Below are 17,288 nucleotides of genomic sequence, written 5' to 3'. Positions count from 1 at the left end.
ATCGTTACCCATAAATTCCGAATTGGTGGAGTGCGACAAATATCACACCATTGATGATGGCCTTTATATTCACCTCTCTCACATTTTAACTCTCAGCCAACCTAAGAGAGCCTCTAAGTGGTTCCACAACACAAAAACATTGATCTTGAGATTCTATGTGATTCTGCTATGCGTTCACTTCCTAGTCTAGACCCCAATACGGATGTCAGCAATCTCACTCCTCTTTGCCTCCCAATCATTGCAGTCGAGATTGACAAGGTTGCTCCACTCCAAAGCAAAAGGAAAAGACCCAGCCCATCAGCTCCGTGGATCAACAAAGCTCTCTATGACGAAAGGAAAAACCTCAGAATCTTGGAGAAGCACTGGAGACATTCTCCATCCACCCCCAACCTCTCTCTTTTACGCTCAGCAAGATCCAAATACCACCAGCACAACTTCCAGGTAAAAACATCTCATTTCAGATCCCTCCTCGATTCAGCTAAAAACAAACCAAAAAAACTTTTCGACCTCATCAAAAACCCAAATTGTTCTCCCCAAACCATCAAGCCTGAGGATGCTTCAAAGAAAGCAACTGAGTTTGCTATATTCTTCGATCAAAAGGTAAATTCTCTGGTGGAACAGATCACCTAACCCACCCCCATCGAGGAGCGAAAAGCCTTAGTCACCTGGCAGAACTTTGCCACCATCTCGGAGGTTGATCTCCTCAAATGATTCCGCGAAACAAAACCCTCAAACCATTCTTCTGACCCCATACCCAGTGGCATCGCTATTGATTTCTATACCAACACCCTTTCCTACGACCAGGCTAGTCAATCTCTTCCTCAGTCAAGGATCCCTCCCAATTGTCCTCAAAACAGGACAGGTTACCCCCTTCTAAAAAAAACCCTCTGCAGATGCAAATGACCTCAATAACTTCCTCCCCATCACTAATCTCATTTTTCTTTCAAAGATCACAGAAAAATTTGTTGCAAAACAACTGTCCTAACACATTATGGACAATAATCTCCTCGACATGTTCCAGTCTGGCTTTATTCTAAATTGCAGCACTGAAACAGCACTGCTGCAAGTGATCGATGATGCGCTGCATATTCTCGATTCGGGGGAATCATGCCTTCTGATTCTTCTTGACCTCTCTGCAGCTTTTGACACTGTTAATCGCAACACCCTCCTGAACATTCTTCATCAGAGAATGGGCGTGGAAGGCACAGTACTCAAATGGTTTGCCTCTTTCCTCTCGGACAGATCCCAAATGATTAAGATTCCGAACAGTCTCTTGTCTCCACTGGTGGTTAGTCAAGTCTTTATCTGGAACCATTTGGGAACCTCCTAAGCAAATCTGGAATCCTCTACCATCTCTATGCGGATGACACCCAAATATACCTCAAGGTGTCTACCCCTCATGATCTCTCACTACTCAGCTCTACTCTCAACGCTATTCACAACTGGATGTTAGTGCACCAAATCATTCTCAATCCCTCTAAAACTGAATTCCTCCTCTTATCTAACTCTCTCTCCCCGCCTCCTGTTCAATCCTGGTTGGATCAGTTGAATCTACTCAACAGTAAACCCATCATTGTGGACTGCGCTAAATCCTTAGGTGTCATACTGGACAAAAGACTCAACCTAATCTCACACATCAATTCCATGGCCAAGAGCGCACGTTATCAGCTGCGCCTTCTTTGGGGGATTCGTCAGTTCTTCCCGGAGAATGACCTAAAAACCTTGGTTCAATCGCTAGTTCTCTCTATATTGGACTATTGTAATTCTCTTCTGACTGGCCTTCCCAAATCTCACCTCTCTCCCCTCAAATCCATCCTCCATTCAGCAGCTCGCTTCATTTCTGGGTCCAAACGAAGTGACCACATCACCCCTATCTTGTCTTCTCTCAGATGGCTTCCCATCGAGGCTAGAGCTATCTACAAAACAGCGCGCATCACCCACAAAGCTTTGCACTCTTTCTCCCCTCGCTATCTGGTGAATAAACTGAAATTGTCTGGAGGCTCCCTCCTTCAAAAGGGAAAAATTGATGGCACAATCGTTCTCAGGTAATGCGGTGAGAATCTGGAACTCGCTTCCTCCTTCGCTCCGTGCCATCACCTCCATCCAGATCTTCAAAGCGGAACTCAAATCTCTTTTATTCCAAAGACACTTTCAGAACTAATTCCCCCCTTCTCAGACCTCGCCAGGAAGTTCTTTAGTCATTGTAAATGTGTCACATATATTTATATTTTTATTTGTACATCCTGTGCTTTCTGCGTTTGATTTTGTGTTCCATTTGCCTGCGTTGTTTTGATTCAATGCCCTGCTATTTTTCGCCAGGAAGTTCTTTATTCTTTGTAAAATTTGTAATTTATATTCATATTTTTGCTTGTACAGTCTATGCTTGCTGTGCTTGAGATTGTGTGCCTTATGCTTACGTCGCTTTGATTCTATGGCCTGCTATTTTTATTTGTTCCATTCCTGTAACAGTTCTCTCATGTAACGTAACTGGTTCTATTGTACAGTGCTCTGACACCTCGGGTAAAGTCCGCGCTTTATAAGAATGCATTAAATAAATAAATAAAAAAATAAACTGTGACAATGTCTCATACATTTGTATGCTCGACTCCTAAATGGTGCGCTCTGTAAATGCATACCCCGGTAAATGTTGCAGAGTAGCCTAAATAATTAAAACATAATGCCTGGAGAGACTCCTTGCTGCTTAACAGCACTAGAAAGAAAACATATATATTTCTGGCATGTTTATTAGCTACTAACCAAGTTGGAATTGCCTTTTCTAGGTAACTGTAAAAGATGCCAAACGGTGATTATAACAGTTTTCTAATTCCGTTGTGACTTTTAAAATTAATATTGTTTATCCAACTGAGCCAGCACTTCGCCAAATGTGTGAACTAAATGCCACCGTTGGGATGTCTCATCTCTTGTTTCTTCAGAAAAGCTGAGTGAGTTCTATGGTCACGGGTGGGGGCGGTACTCCTTTGAGGATGCTGCCTTACCAGGCGTACATATTAGTAAAGCTGCAGCTGATCAGTCCATGGGCCCTCGAGGCCAGTCTACATAGAACAAAAGTCATGGAGGGGATGGAACAGGCAACCACCAGCAATGGGTATTAGGTTGCGTTTCAGGAAGATGCAGAGGCATGAGAATCTGGCTTTTTTCCTTACAGTAAAAGTACTAAAATTCGCACCTTGGGCTCGTCAGATATGTATTGCAAGTGTCTTGAAGTATAAAAGGGATGTAGACAAGTGGCTCAGGGTCAAGACTGATGGGTCAAGACTGATTTTCATATAGCAGGGTTTAAACTGAGGTGTCGAAGTGAGCTAAAGAATGATGATGGATTCAACCCAGATCTGTGACTGGGGGTGAGTGTCTGAAAAGTGTCAGTGCTCCGTCCATCATCTCCTTGTGTTTGCTTTGTTCGCCCTAAGTTGGCAGGGTATGCCCAGGCGTGTGTCCCTTGCCGTGTCAGTCCTATGACAACCAAGGTTGAAGGGGTGCCAGTTGGTATGGTGATGAGGAAGCTGCTCTTGGAGATGAAGGCTATTAGTACAGAGGTTAAGATCAAAATGAATGTACTGACTAAAACGTACCTCTGTTGCTATCAAATTAAACACCTGTGGACACACATGCATATGTCACATGTATAACCCATGCTTGCTACAGATAAAACAATGCAATTATCATAGTCATTTAAATGGTTCAGAAAACAGGGCACCAAAACACTTAAATAATTGTAATTTATGTTCTATATATAATTTTATGTCGATCAACTGACTTCCGTATTGCGTTACATACACATTACTCGCAACTGTATGATAATGGTTTATTAGTTGGGGTGGTAGGTAGTCCACCACAAGTAATGTCATTATACCCATTAGGTCTAATCAAGGTTTCAGTAGTTTAAACATGAACTTAGTAGCTATGGCACCGAGCAGACAGGTTTAACTTTCGAAAACGTATAAAGCATTTAGAAGTACCAAAACCTTAAAAATGTCAAAAACAAAACATAATAAAAATAAATGAATAAATCAAGTTTTTCCCTAAAAATAGCCCCAAAATGCATTCTGTATCAACTACGGGCATCTAGATGAATTTGCCGGGACCTAAGTATTTGAGGCCAACCGCGATGGAATGTGGGTTGGATACAGAAACCAGGCTTGTCCCTGATGGAAGTTTAACCTTCTGACTAAGTCACTGAAATGGAAGTCACTTTCCCACACCCAAGCCTATGTTCTGGTTTAGAAGCAGATTCCACACCTCATCAAGTACTCTATTCAGCCTCCAAGTGGCAGTTGGAACTCATCCAAGAAACTTTAGACAGGGAAAAGTAACTTTCTACGTGCACAGTTTCCAAAATATTGATAACTAATCCAACTTCACCAGTGAGTTGAGATTGTGATAAATATTTCAAAAGGTCTAAGTATTTAATGTGTAGTGGTTTTCTAACCAGATATGACATTATTATGTTTAATATTGTATCACAATGCCTTCCTAAGGAACAGGCACCCTGTTACATTCAAAATAGCCTTTTGGGATCTTTTCACTGTACGGACATGTTTAAGATGAATCTTTTGCCTGTCCAAATTTTAAATACCCTTCACCTTCCCTTATAGTCAGTAAGTTCTGCTTAGGGGTGACATATTATTATTTCAATGTAAGGTTTCAGACAGAAAAATGGGGGTGATCATGAAAACAGGTGGATTTTTCCACAGCAACATATTGCCAATTTATTAAGCACATGATGTTAACACTATATTATCAATTTATCTAAACATTTCTGTGATATTCTGATACATACTCTTTGCACAATGAGTTCAGAAATTATTGTATTAAGAAGGAAAGAGGAAAGAACCGTCACCAGTGCGAAAGGGTGCATTGAGCGTTCCACAACATAAATGAAATTGTAATACGTAAGAATCAAAAACATTTGGAGCCAATTTTCTGGAACAGTCACATGGATCCGCTAAACAGTGGTCAAACTGGTCTGTTTACTTTCACATGTGAAGTATCAGTCTTAGTATGCTTTTTTAAATCCCTAGTCATCCAAAATATATATATCCAAAAGTGAAGACTGGTTTTATTGTTTAATAACATAGGTTACCTTTGTTGTCTGCAGGAGGAGACAGACTAAAACAGGTCTTTCAGGCATTTTGGGAAACTCATACCTCACTTCTTCTTTTGGGCTTGCTGGGTCCAAATTTTCAGAGACAGTGTCTCATCTGAACTGGCTGAGACAACATGATGTATGAGGAGAGTCCTGGTGTTTTTGAGAGAACCATTACATAATTATGCTGATAGGTCTTTCACATGCTACATCAGCTCAGCAGCGATGGGCGCATTTGAGCTTGCTGTGGTAACTGGCATTCATGAAAAGCTGTTTTCCTTAGTCTTTTTTTAGATGTGGCATTAACCAATACCTTTTTATTTTTTTTAAATATGTATAATATTCTAATATAAAGGGACTTTCAACCACCTCTCTTCATACATTGGTCAGTTATTGTATCTTTTACATTTTTCTTCCACCTACTACAGCATACAACATGGGGCAGGCAGCCTACGTCAGCCACTGGTCAACTTCTTTTTGAGTGACTGTATTTTGCTCTCTCACATGAAGTACATCTACATACAAGCCAATTCCCTTCAGTGCCAGTTTTACTTTATAATTACTTTAGTGTTGCCTTTGTGTTTAAAGCCTGATGTGATAGTAGGACGCTTACTACCGTATGAAAGCCCAGGGCACATTCCATCTTTATCAGATACCATCTTCTGTGAATGCTGTTTTAAATTCCTTTTGGAGTGTTCTACTTTCCTGACTGCCGCTTTTTCACAGCATACCAGATCTGACAGTGTCCACTTGAAACTGTTCTGCGTTATGTTTTCTTTCTTTCTTTCTTTCTTTCTTTCTTTCTTTCTTTCTTTCTTTCTTTCTTTCTTCCTTTCTTTTCCCCCCTCTTTTTCTGTCTTTCCCTCTTTCTTTCTCTCTTCCTTTCTCTCTCCTTCTATATATCTATCCTACTTTTATTCTTGGGTTCTTTCATTCTTGTCTTTCATTCTTTTTCTTCTCTTTTTCCTTTTCTCTTTACTTATCTAATTTCTTCTCTCCTTCTTTCTTTCTTTCTTTCTCTCTTTCTTTTCTATTTAGTTCTCTTGTTTCTTGTTTGTCTGTTTCTCTTTCTTTCTTGCCTTCTTTCATTCTTGCCTCCTTTCTTTTTTCAGTTTTCCTTTCTTTTTTGTTTTCTTACCTTCTTTTCGGTTTTCTGTTTTTACTTTCCTTCTTGTATTCTTACTCTCTCTTTCCTACTTTCTTCCTTTCTCTTCCTTGCCTTCTTTCATTTCTTCTTTCCTTCTTTCTTTTATTTGTTTCTGTCTCACTTTCCTTCTCTTTTCTTCTCTCTTTCTTTTTTCTCTTTCCTTCTCTCTTCCTGCTCTTCCCTTTATTTCTTTTTTTCTTTTATTCTCTCTTTTCTCCTTCTCTTTTCTTTTCCTTTCCTTCCTTCTTTTGTTCTTTCTCTTTTCTCCTTTCTTTCCCTTTGTGGATTCTTTCCTGCCTGCCTCCTTTTCTTTCTTTCTTTCTTTCTTTCTTTCTTTCTTTCTTTCTTTCTTTCTTTCTTTCTTTCTTTCTCTCTCAAAGGAAAGACGCTTGCATCCCATGTTATTCTGGTTGACGTTTTTAGGTATGTGTTAGCTAAGATCTTTTTATTTTACTAAACTTATTTGCATAACAATGTTACTTATAGGGGTTTCAATCAGGCTTCATCCATTAGCCTGTTGTTGGTGTCATTCACATTTTTCTTCCACGCACTCCAGCATGCAATATGGGCAAGCCCACTTCAGCCATTGGCTGACTTCACTATGAGTTATGGCATGTCACCCATTCACAAGGAACACATCCACACACAAAGTAGTTCCCTTCAGTAACAGGGAGGACTATGGTAATGTGTGTGTTTAGTTTAGACTAAAAACGTTTTTGCCTAGAGCAAAGATTGATGAGGGCCTGGTATATTCTCGAACAATGCATTTTTGCACAAAAAAAACACAACACAACAAAACAAGAATTGCCAGAAGGCTGACAGCTAATGCAAGCCTATTGGCTTTGCTAATGTTTGCTTTTATTTTTGTAGCCTAAAGGTGTTCTGGGATTTGAAGTGTGGTTTGAGCACTAAAGTGCTATGATTCATTACTGTACCTATGTAAATCAGTGTATGTGATCTGATTGGAAAAAGGGCATGAGGGTATAATGGAAATAAATAAAATTTTGAGCATGTAGAAAACAAAGAAGATGGTCTAAAATTTTGATGTACAGTTGCGAATAGAAATGGGACTTCTATGGTCTTTCTTTTACATCTGATGTATCAAGATACTCTTATAATTGAGGTGTGGTTAAAGCCATTCAACTAAAATGTATATGTTCCTTATGCCCAGTGATTCTGATGTTCTTTTATTTACCCACGCACAGAAATGTAATATGTATTTGATGGCTCCTGTCCACATGTAGAAGATATCATCTATGTATTGTAGACATGATGTTATATTACTATAGAAAGGGTTATTCTGGTAAATACACTTTTCTTGGAATTCTGCCATGAAAATAGAGCTACTTCAGCAGAGAATGGCAAGGCAATCGCGGATGCAATTGATGAGAAGAAGTTTCTTGTCACAGCAATTTTCCCCGTTGAGCGAATATACTCAGTTGGTATCTGAGGCGGCTGTATTGTTATTAAAATAGGTTTCAATTACTTCTCGTGCTCCATCTTGCAGAATGCTGATATACGGTGACATAAAATTGAATGGTCTATGCGATGTATAATAATAACACAGTTATTCAAATGGAATGGTTCCATATTCATTTCTGAACACTTTTGAATGACTATTATAGCCGAGTTGTTTTCTCTGTAGCAAGCAGGGGTGATACAGGTGACATAGCTGAGTGTATCCACATATGTTTAAACTGATAACAACGGAAGTACTTTATTGTCAGTACAGTTATTTTGGTCCACCTTCCCTTGCTTGAAAGACCAAACTCCAGTATCTAGCAAAGATCAAAATGAAGGCAAGAGAAGTAGTCAATGAGGCAAAGATAGAGGCCTCAAGGAAATGAATGCTCTTAAAAAGCAAATGTGGGTGTAAGCAGCAGACAGTGTGTTCAGCAGCTAGAAATTGCAAGGTAAATGTAGGAAAGGAGGAGGATGATCGGAAATCTAATGCAATTGTCAAGATTTCCAGTAGCGGATGGTGTGTGGATAGAGCGGAGGGGCGAGGAGGGGTAAGGGAACGGACAGATGAAACATTTAAAAGAAATTAAAAAAACACTTACCTGCATCGCGCCGCTCTCTTCTGCAGACACAGTCTCCCAGAGTGCACTGTGGCCAATCCTGACGCTGCTTTCATGTTGCTGCAAGCAGCGTCAAGATTGGCGTGAGCACTGAGGATTTGCACTCCCAGTTAGACTGGGAGCCTGTGCCTGTTCTCTCCAACCCGGCAACGCAGCTCAAGTTGGAGAGAGCTTCAGTGCACATAACTGTTTGGCCGGAATGAAAGGGCCAGGCAGACCATCATGTGCTCTGAATTGCAGTGCAAAACACTCCATCAGCCTGTCACCCCCCCTGGCCTCACTCGAAGCCTTGACTCCAGAGCAAAAATAACACGATAATAAACAAGGGTTTATTATCATTTTCTAATTGTTTGGCATCTGGCAGGTAGGGTGAAGCTCCTGCGCCATAGAGGATGAGCCGCTGCTGTAGATTTCTATGTGTAATCTTATTTTTTTTGCAAATCGACGTTACCTACCAAAATCCACACAAGTTGAAGGCGAAAATCTATGATTCATATATATTCGTCTTGTCACAGGTTCTTTCTGAACCTGGCCAGCTGTTAATTCACATAAATGTTGCATAACGTTCTGCATAAATATTTCAGAATCAGAATCAGAAATAGAGAAGTGCTTCTTTTTTATAATTCAGTGTTATAACATTTTGAACTCAGGAGGTGTTCAGTCTTTAGCATATAAATGTTGCTGCTAAAAAAACGAACTTTTTGTTTTCTTCTTCTAACAATTTTTGTTAACAGCATCTCTTCAGTTAAGCAAATCAACCAAATAAAACTAATCCAAGATAGATGATGCAAATTTGTGAAGCTAAATATACATATGTTTTTGCATTTAGTTGTTCCAAAAACAGTGGACCTTTTAATAACATATGGTGCATTTAGAGTTTGGTGGAGTGGGAGGACAAATGCAAAAAGAACAATTGATGGATGGAATGCTGAACAATGTCAAACATTCACTCCCAGTACAGAGATCTGGGCCTAAAGCCATTGTTATTTTGCTCACTATGCCATTCCTGTTTGGACCTAGCCATATGCAAATCAGTCTGGACCCTGCTCACCATGGGAACAGTTGTCTTGCCTCGCCTTCAAAATATTAATACCACACCACACAATGGCCCAAGCAGGGCGAGGCAGAAGACGTGAATCACAACAACACATAGAAAGAGGTTTCACTTTACAAAATACAAAGACTCTCTTTTTAGAATAAGGCTTGGGGTTTTTATTTATGCAATGCTCTCTAACAGAAAGGCTTTCCCAGATGTCAAATGAATAACATTAAAATGTATATATATATATATATATATATATATATATATATATATATATATATATATATATATATATATATATATATATATAAACATATAAAAAAATAAAAATAAAAAATAAATATATATATATCTATGCTGCTGGCGGATGAAATAAATAATTAAATTTCTCACCTGCAACCTGGGTCAGCTCTCGTCTCTTGCTCCAGTGGATTCCCTATGTATATGTATATATATATACAAGCAATAATAACACTCTTGGTAAATGCAACAGTTAAATGCATGAATAATAAAAATAAATAAACAAGCAGCAAGTAATATTGGACGTCCTGCAAGAAATCAGAAAGATATATACACTAAATACATCACATGATTACTGATTAGGATGTGCACTCTGACTCCCTCGCACATTACAAAGAAAACACCTCAAATGATCATAGCCACTAGCCACACACCACAGTGACAGTAATAAAAACGCAAACACTTAACCTGGTGCAATTTTTATCCTGAATCACTCTAGACTGGGGGACCTACAGCCAAAGCCAGGAGACTCAGCAACCAGATGTCTGCACCGACGATGCGTCCACCATCAGGCTCCAACAATCACGGTTTGTGAGTCAACAACCCTCACCTTTATAGTCTCAAAACACAGTAGAAGGTTTGAGAATCTTTTCCTCTGCGCCAAGGAAACTTACTTGAACTGGCCAGTTACCATGCAAGCATTCCAGGGCAAAAGGAGTTTCCACATTCACTCTACATTTTCACATGTTCCAGCCTTTATCTTAATGAAGCTTACGAAAGCCTTCCAGGGTGCATTAAATATTATCTTGCAAAACAACCTTGAACGTGATTAATCCAAACAAATTGCACACACTCTGGGGCCCTGTCAACAATGGCTTATTCTAGAGCAATTAATGGACACAATAATAAAGTCCAGGCAAAAGAAAATAGGCCTAAATTTTGTGAAGGACATTGAAGCTATGGGACTACGAATTTTAAATGGGAGATTCGTTACGGATTCACCCCCAGCATGGTCGTTTCATTCACAAAATTCGAAATCACAAATTGATTACACGATGGTATCACTGAACATCTTTAACAACTTTACCACGTATTATTTAAGGAACCTGCCAGATAGTGATCACAGCCAGCAGATAAATATTACAACATTTTCAAGTATGAAACACCAATTGTATTTGTCAACGTAAGGTCAGACCGGAACTATAAATTATAGGAAACTCATTTGGAAACCAAACAGCAAAGAACGCACCAATGAATTAGCACACAAACTGGTTAAGGAATGCTTTAAAGAAAAAACCTCTATGTCCGCTACTGATCATTGGGTGAACTTTGCAAGCAAATTAGTAAAACCACACGACCCTTCCACTGAAACTGTGAATAAACATGTAACGCAAATGGAAAAAGGGAAATTAAAATTAATTTAACGTACACGGTACGGAAAATGAAACGGTCACGAAATAAACTCAGGAAAGAGTTAACTGAGTTTCCAAATAACAAAGAAATAATAAATAATATAAAAACCTTAAATCAAAATCTGAGGAAACTAATCTGAAACGAAAAAACTAAAGCTAATCATGATTTCTGGCCAAAAATCTTTTATGCTAGTAATCAAGCAAATTCAAGGGAGTTCTGGAAAATGATAAACAGTCTAGTAAGACCGGACAAAACTGTTGTAGCATCCGTATTAACCGAGACTGAATGGGTTAACTTTCTTGTAAATCACCTAAATCCCGATGGGAAAATAAATATTAGCAAAAACAACCTTAAAAAGATGGAAATATCAAAGCTTGAACAGGACAATGAAATTGAAATTACACAAGAACAAGTGTCTATGCTAATAAAAAACCAAGAAGACTGGGCTCCAGGTCCAAATGGTATCCCTTTTGCCCTGTACAAGGAGGAACCAGCACTATTGGCAGAACATCTAACCAAGGTCTTTAAGGAAGTACCATGGATAGGTTCAGTACCAGAATCCTGGAGAGGGTCACTTATATACCCCATCTTTAAAAAGGGAAACAGGGCCCTGCCTGAGAACTACCGTCCAATAACATTACAAGATACGGACGCTAAACTGTTCGCAGGGATATTGTTGTCAAGTTTATCTGACTGGGTAAAGGACAATCACATTCTGCCGCCAAATCAAACATGTTTAATCAAAGGCTTAGGAACAGCTACCAATATCTTATCCCTATCGGTATTAATGGAAAAAGCAATTTCAATAAAACAACCTTTGTACTTATGCTTTGTCGACTTTAAATCGGCTTTCGATTGTGTGGATAGAGAACGACTGTGGGAAAAGTTACGAAAGCAAGGGATTCCACCCCTACTTTTACAGTTGATTCGTCTCCTATATACTAATACTTGGGTTAGAGTACGGATGGGGAATGGACGGACACTGACTAACAAAATACCAACAACAGGAGGCCTAAAGCAAGGGTGCGTATTGGCCCCATTACTTTTTAACCTGTTCTTAGCAGATTTAACGGAGGCACTGAACGATATAAATGCTCGTCCACCCAAACTTGCAGACAAACACATATCAAACCTACTTTATGCGGATAATGTTGCACTTTTAAGTAATACAAAAGTGGGTTTATAAAGGCTAATAGCGCGAATATTTGAGTATTCAAAAGAAAATAGTATGGTAATAAATGAAACAAATCTAAAGTTATGGTGATCCCAAAAAACTCAAGACTGAAACACAATTCCAAATGGTTTCTGGGAAAGCCAAAATTAGAACAAGTAGAAACTTATAGCTATTTGGGTGTCATATTTAAAGATAATGGAAATTTTCTCCATCAAAAACTTGATATTTATAGGAAAGCAAATGCTTTGACAGCTGCATTTAGGACTATCCAAAAATCAACCAGCGACCTAACTTATCGCCCCATCCTTAAGGTGATATCAGCTAAATTGCTACCTTCTGTAACATACGGCAGTGAGGCTTTAAATGGAAAAGACGCAGTTATCAACAACAATGCTATTTCAAAAACCTTTAAAACCCTTTTTCACCTGCCTAACAATGCATCACAAGCACAAGTTAGGCTGGAATTTGGTTTAAATAATCAGCTGTATGCAAGAAAAGAACAAACAATTAAAGTCTGAAACCGAATAAAAAACAACCAAGACAATCTAATGTCCCAGTTACTATGGAAAGAAATGAGTGAAAATAGTAAATCATTGGCCTGGAAATATCTTGACGCGGCACTGGAAGAATGTGAGGTTAAGTCAATTTGGGATACTACCATAATGCAGGAATCATTTAAGAAAACTATTAACAAAATAACTGACCACTTATAATTGATAAAAGACAAAGAAATTTTTGTACAAAGAAAACATGCTGGCCCATAATAAATGGTTTCTCGAAAAAGAAGGTCCAGCAATACTTGGATAAGCCTTGGTCGCTGAAAAATAAACACATTTTTACTAAAGCACGATTTGGTGTATTACCGGGACAATGCCATTTACCGCCTTGGAAAAAACTTGAAAAGGATACATTATGTAGACTGTGCAAATCTGGGGAGGAAAATATTATCCATTTATTGTGTCTCTGTCCTGAATTATAAAACAAAAGAGTAATTATAGAGACTATTTAACGAAATAGGAGTAAGAACGTGTAGACAGGCATTGATTCTATGCTTTTCTTCAGACGATATACTCATGAACTCTGCTCTGGTAAAAATGTTAACGAAAGTATGGAAAAAATTAGATGAGCACCACTGCCTATAGCAGCACATACTTCATCTCTCAATGTACAACACAATGCACATTTCTGCAACACTGCTCATAACACTGCACTTTGAAACCAAAAAGTACATTCCACTCTCTCTCTCTCTCTCTCTCTCTCTCTCTCATGCTTTCAAATGCAGAGTCCACACATTCTGTTCTTGACAAGGCTGTTCTACTATGACACCTCCCACTGTAAGACTGCAATATTACAAGAAAGAAACCTTGAAGAGAAACAAGGCATATGCAGGACGTCATAAATTCATGATAGGGTAAAATAACACACCAAAGTTAATTAAAATGATGGTAGTCAAAGGTCATCACGTGGTGTCAGACCACAAGAGTGGCTCTAGCACTACAACAGTTCTGCCCGATTTGCCTGGACAGGACGAACTGAGCTGGACACAAGCATCCTAGGACTGTTTTCGTGATATCACCCCTCATCAGCCATGATACCTTGACTCCAGAGACATGGTAAGTATGGGACCCACGTCTGGGAATACCCATCACACTTCGGGCAACAAACGCAAAAAGAACAATTGATTAACAGAATGCTGAACAATGTAAAACGTTCATGCCCAATACAGAAATGTAAGCCTGAATCCATCGTTTTTGTGGTGGAATGAGAGCCTTAAATCAGCGATGCTCCCACCCCACCAAACTCACACTGCCCACATTCTACTTGGGGGCCGATTCCGATCCGGAAAGCACTCCGCCCGGGCCGTATCCGGGGTGTTTTCCAACCGATCCGGACACCTGCAGTCCGACCGTGCGAGGACGATGAGGCCATATGTTGTCGGACTCGGTTCGGACAGACTCCCATAGAAGTCAATGGGAGCTGGTTGTACGACGGGTACATGGGCTCCCATTGACTGAATGGGTACGTCGCGGACAAGTGCGCCCCCTAAAGTGGGTGCGCGTCGGTGCCATCTGCACCGTTTGCCTGTGTTGGGGAGAACCATGGGTCTCCCCTGTGTCCAAGTTTTAAGGCTGTGGGTAACAGGGGGTCCGACACGGACCTCTGAAGTCCAACTCCGGGAGCTATTGCAAGCTGGACGCTCTGACTCGATTCGGCTGTCCGAATCGAGCATCGTACTAGGTCTTGAAACGTCTCCATTGCGCGCCACAGTTTGCTTGTGACCAAGTCGTACGGAGATTTCGCACTTGTTCACATCGTACTTTGACGTCCGGACCCGTATACGACTCAGACGGAAATTCACCCCCCAAATCGGATCCGCTAATGCCGAACCCGATTCGGTGCCCTAAAGAGTAAGATTGGAATCGGCCCCTTATAGTTTGGGGAAGTATTGGGTATCTGATGAAATCTCCACTGGCTCCTCCACTAGCTCCTCCATCAAACACCTCTACCTTGACAGTCTGTTTGCCACAGGGTTGTCAGGTCACTGGAACAGTTGTCTTATTTAGGGTTGGGCAGCCATCACTAGATTTTCCTGCCGCTGCGTTATATAGTAGTCCCGTGCAGCAAAATCGCCCAGTGGTCCCCACAACTAGAGAAGAAAACTCCCTACATACAAGGGTTCTTCCTGCTTTTGTATGATTTTCATGACAAACAAAAATCTTTTTCACATCGAAAATGGTGCAGACTCAGCAAAGCTTCACCGACTTCAATGGAGCCGTCGCTGTGCGTGCGGGGGGCTCCTCTGAAGGCAGAGCAATCCTTCCTGATAGAGATAGTGAGAGAGCCTTCAGTCCAGGAGGTAGAGATGATGATCTTCGAGACCTGGGGGAGCATAAGCCATAGTCACTTTAAATGTCAAATTCAATCTCTTTTGCAGGAAATAATGGTCTCCCAGAACAAATTCAGCTTTCTTCATTCCTCGTAACATTCAGAAATACAGTGAATATGCTCTTGCTTAAACTACACCAGTGAACAACATGCCACTAGTTCCCTCATGCCCGTCTTTTAGGAACTTTGAATTTGCATATTGCCAACTCATGTAGCTCAAGACCAATCATCTTCTTCACTATGGTATAACAGACATGATGCAAAAGTGATTTTTGTGGGGGATGTTACTGCAAATACATGTTTTCTAACACTTTTCAGTATATTTATGTGAAAGATCTCTTCTACTCTTGAAGTCCAGTCGACTAGACCATTTACTTGTCTAGGTTTGACTTACACAAGCAACATTACCCCAACATGGAGTATTATTGTGCATGAGAAAATCTCATTAAGAGATGGTGAGTAGGTATTCAAAGGAGGGTTTCCATTTTAAGTTTGTGAACAGCCATAAAAGCTTAAAATTCGTCTACATTATTAAGGTCCTCTCTGACCCCTTAGCACCGTGGGCATATTTGGAGATTTACTTCTGTCAGGGACTCGAGTAAATCATCATCCAGGGAGCGAGGGTAAGGAGACACACAAAAATTATTGCTCACTTTAAAAAACATTACTTTCATTACTTCTCTCTGTTTCTCGCTCTCTCCCACACAATCTTTTTATTGTCTTCTCGCTCACAAATGTTTTGTCTCTCTTTCTCTCAATGTCTCGCTGTCTTTCCTTTCATCTCTCTTTCTGTCTTCTCACCCTCTCTGGCTCACTCTCTCTGTGTCACTTTATTTTGCAATTTTTAGAAAGCTCTGTTTGTTATACATACCTTCTTTAGTCTGCTTTTGTTGGTAGACTCTGTCATTGCTTCTCTTTCTCTCTTGGGGGCATATTCACAAGGAATTGTCAGAGTGCAGACCTGCGCCAAATTTTGCAGCGCCAAGCTCTAACATTTTCAAAACGCAAAGATGCGCCATACTCACAAGAATACAGCACACTCCTGTGTACCCCTAGCGCTGCTGCAAAAAAAAGCTGCCTACCACTAGCGCAGGCACCCTGCCGCCATGTTACAAGTGTGCCTCCGCTGCAGGAACAATTGTTTATGTGCAGGAAGGGGCACCTTCCTGCACATAAACAATCAATAATGGCGACCTGCACCTTCTATGTGGGTTGCAGAATGCAGCACACATGGAAAGAGCAAAAAAGAGGAGAAATTAATCATTAATCATTTCTCCTCCTTGCGCCATTGTAACATCTGATATTCCATGGCATTAGTTTTTGGCACTGCCTCAGACATGCAAATCTGGGGCAGCATCAAAAAGCAATTGGTGTTGTGGTGGAACACCCACAGCAACACATATTGCATTCCCCTTTGCCACAGAGGACTGGGGCGGAAAGGGGCATATTTACAAGGTTGCGTTTAGCCATACACAGTGACTTAGCGCCACCTTGTAGATATGGAAAATGGCACACCAGAGTGTCTCAAAGAAAAAAGTGGCGTGGAGTGCTTGTAAATATGCCTCTTGTTTTCTCTTTTCACCTCACACAGTTATTTTGGTCTCTCAGAATGTGCCCCTCTGATTTACCCAGCTTTAAATGAGAAGGCAAAGTTTACATATTCAAATAGTGTAAATAAAAGAGTTTTCTAGTTTATATGTGAACGCAAGATTAAGCATGGAACCAGCTGTGTGCTTTGAGCAGCTCTCTACCTGATTATTGTCCAGTGCTTACATTATTTTAAACAAAATTGGTTCAGGCATTCAGTGAGGTTTGTCGACTGAGGATATACTTGCTTATACTATGCCTTAAAATGCGGCATATCATTACCGCTGTGCTACGCAAACAAATTATGGACGGAATGTTGAATAAATCATACATTCACCCCGAGTCAAGAGATCTGGTTTAAATCCATTGTTCTTTTGCTCACCGTGCCACCCCAGTTTACACCCAGCCATATGCAAATCAGACTTGACCCTGTGCCTCATGGGAACAGTCCAAACCAAACTACCAAGCCAGGTCCTCCCTGGACCGGAAACCAGCATCCTGGGACCGGTTTCTGGGTATTACCCTTCATCAGCCAGGTTAGCTTGAATCCAGTGGCACAGTGAGCAAGGGACCCACGTCTGGGCATACCCATCCCACATAGGGTGAAAAGTGCT

This window comes from Lissotriton helveticus, chromosome 2_1, assembly GCF_964261635.1.
Source record: "Lissotriton helveticus chromosome 2_1, aLisHel1.1, whole genome shotgun sequence".
NCBI classification, from domain to species: domain Eukaryota; kingdom Metazoa; phylum Chordata; class Amphibia; order Caudata; family Salamandridae; genus Lissotriton; species Lissotriton helveticus.
Note: the sequence above shows the minus strand (reverse complement) of the source record.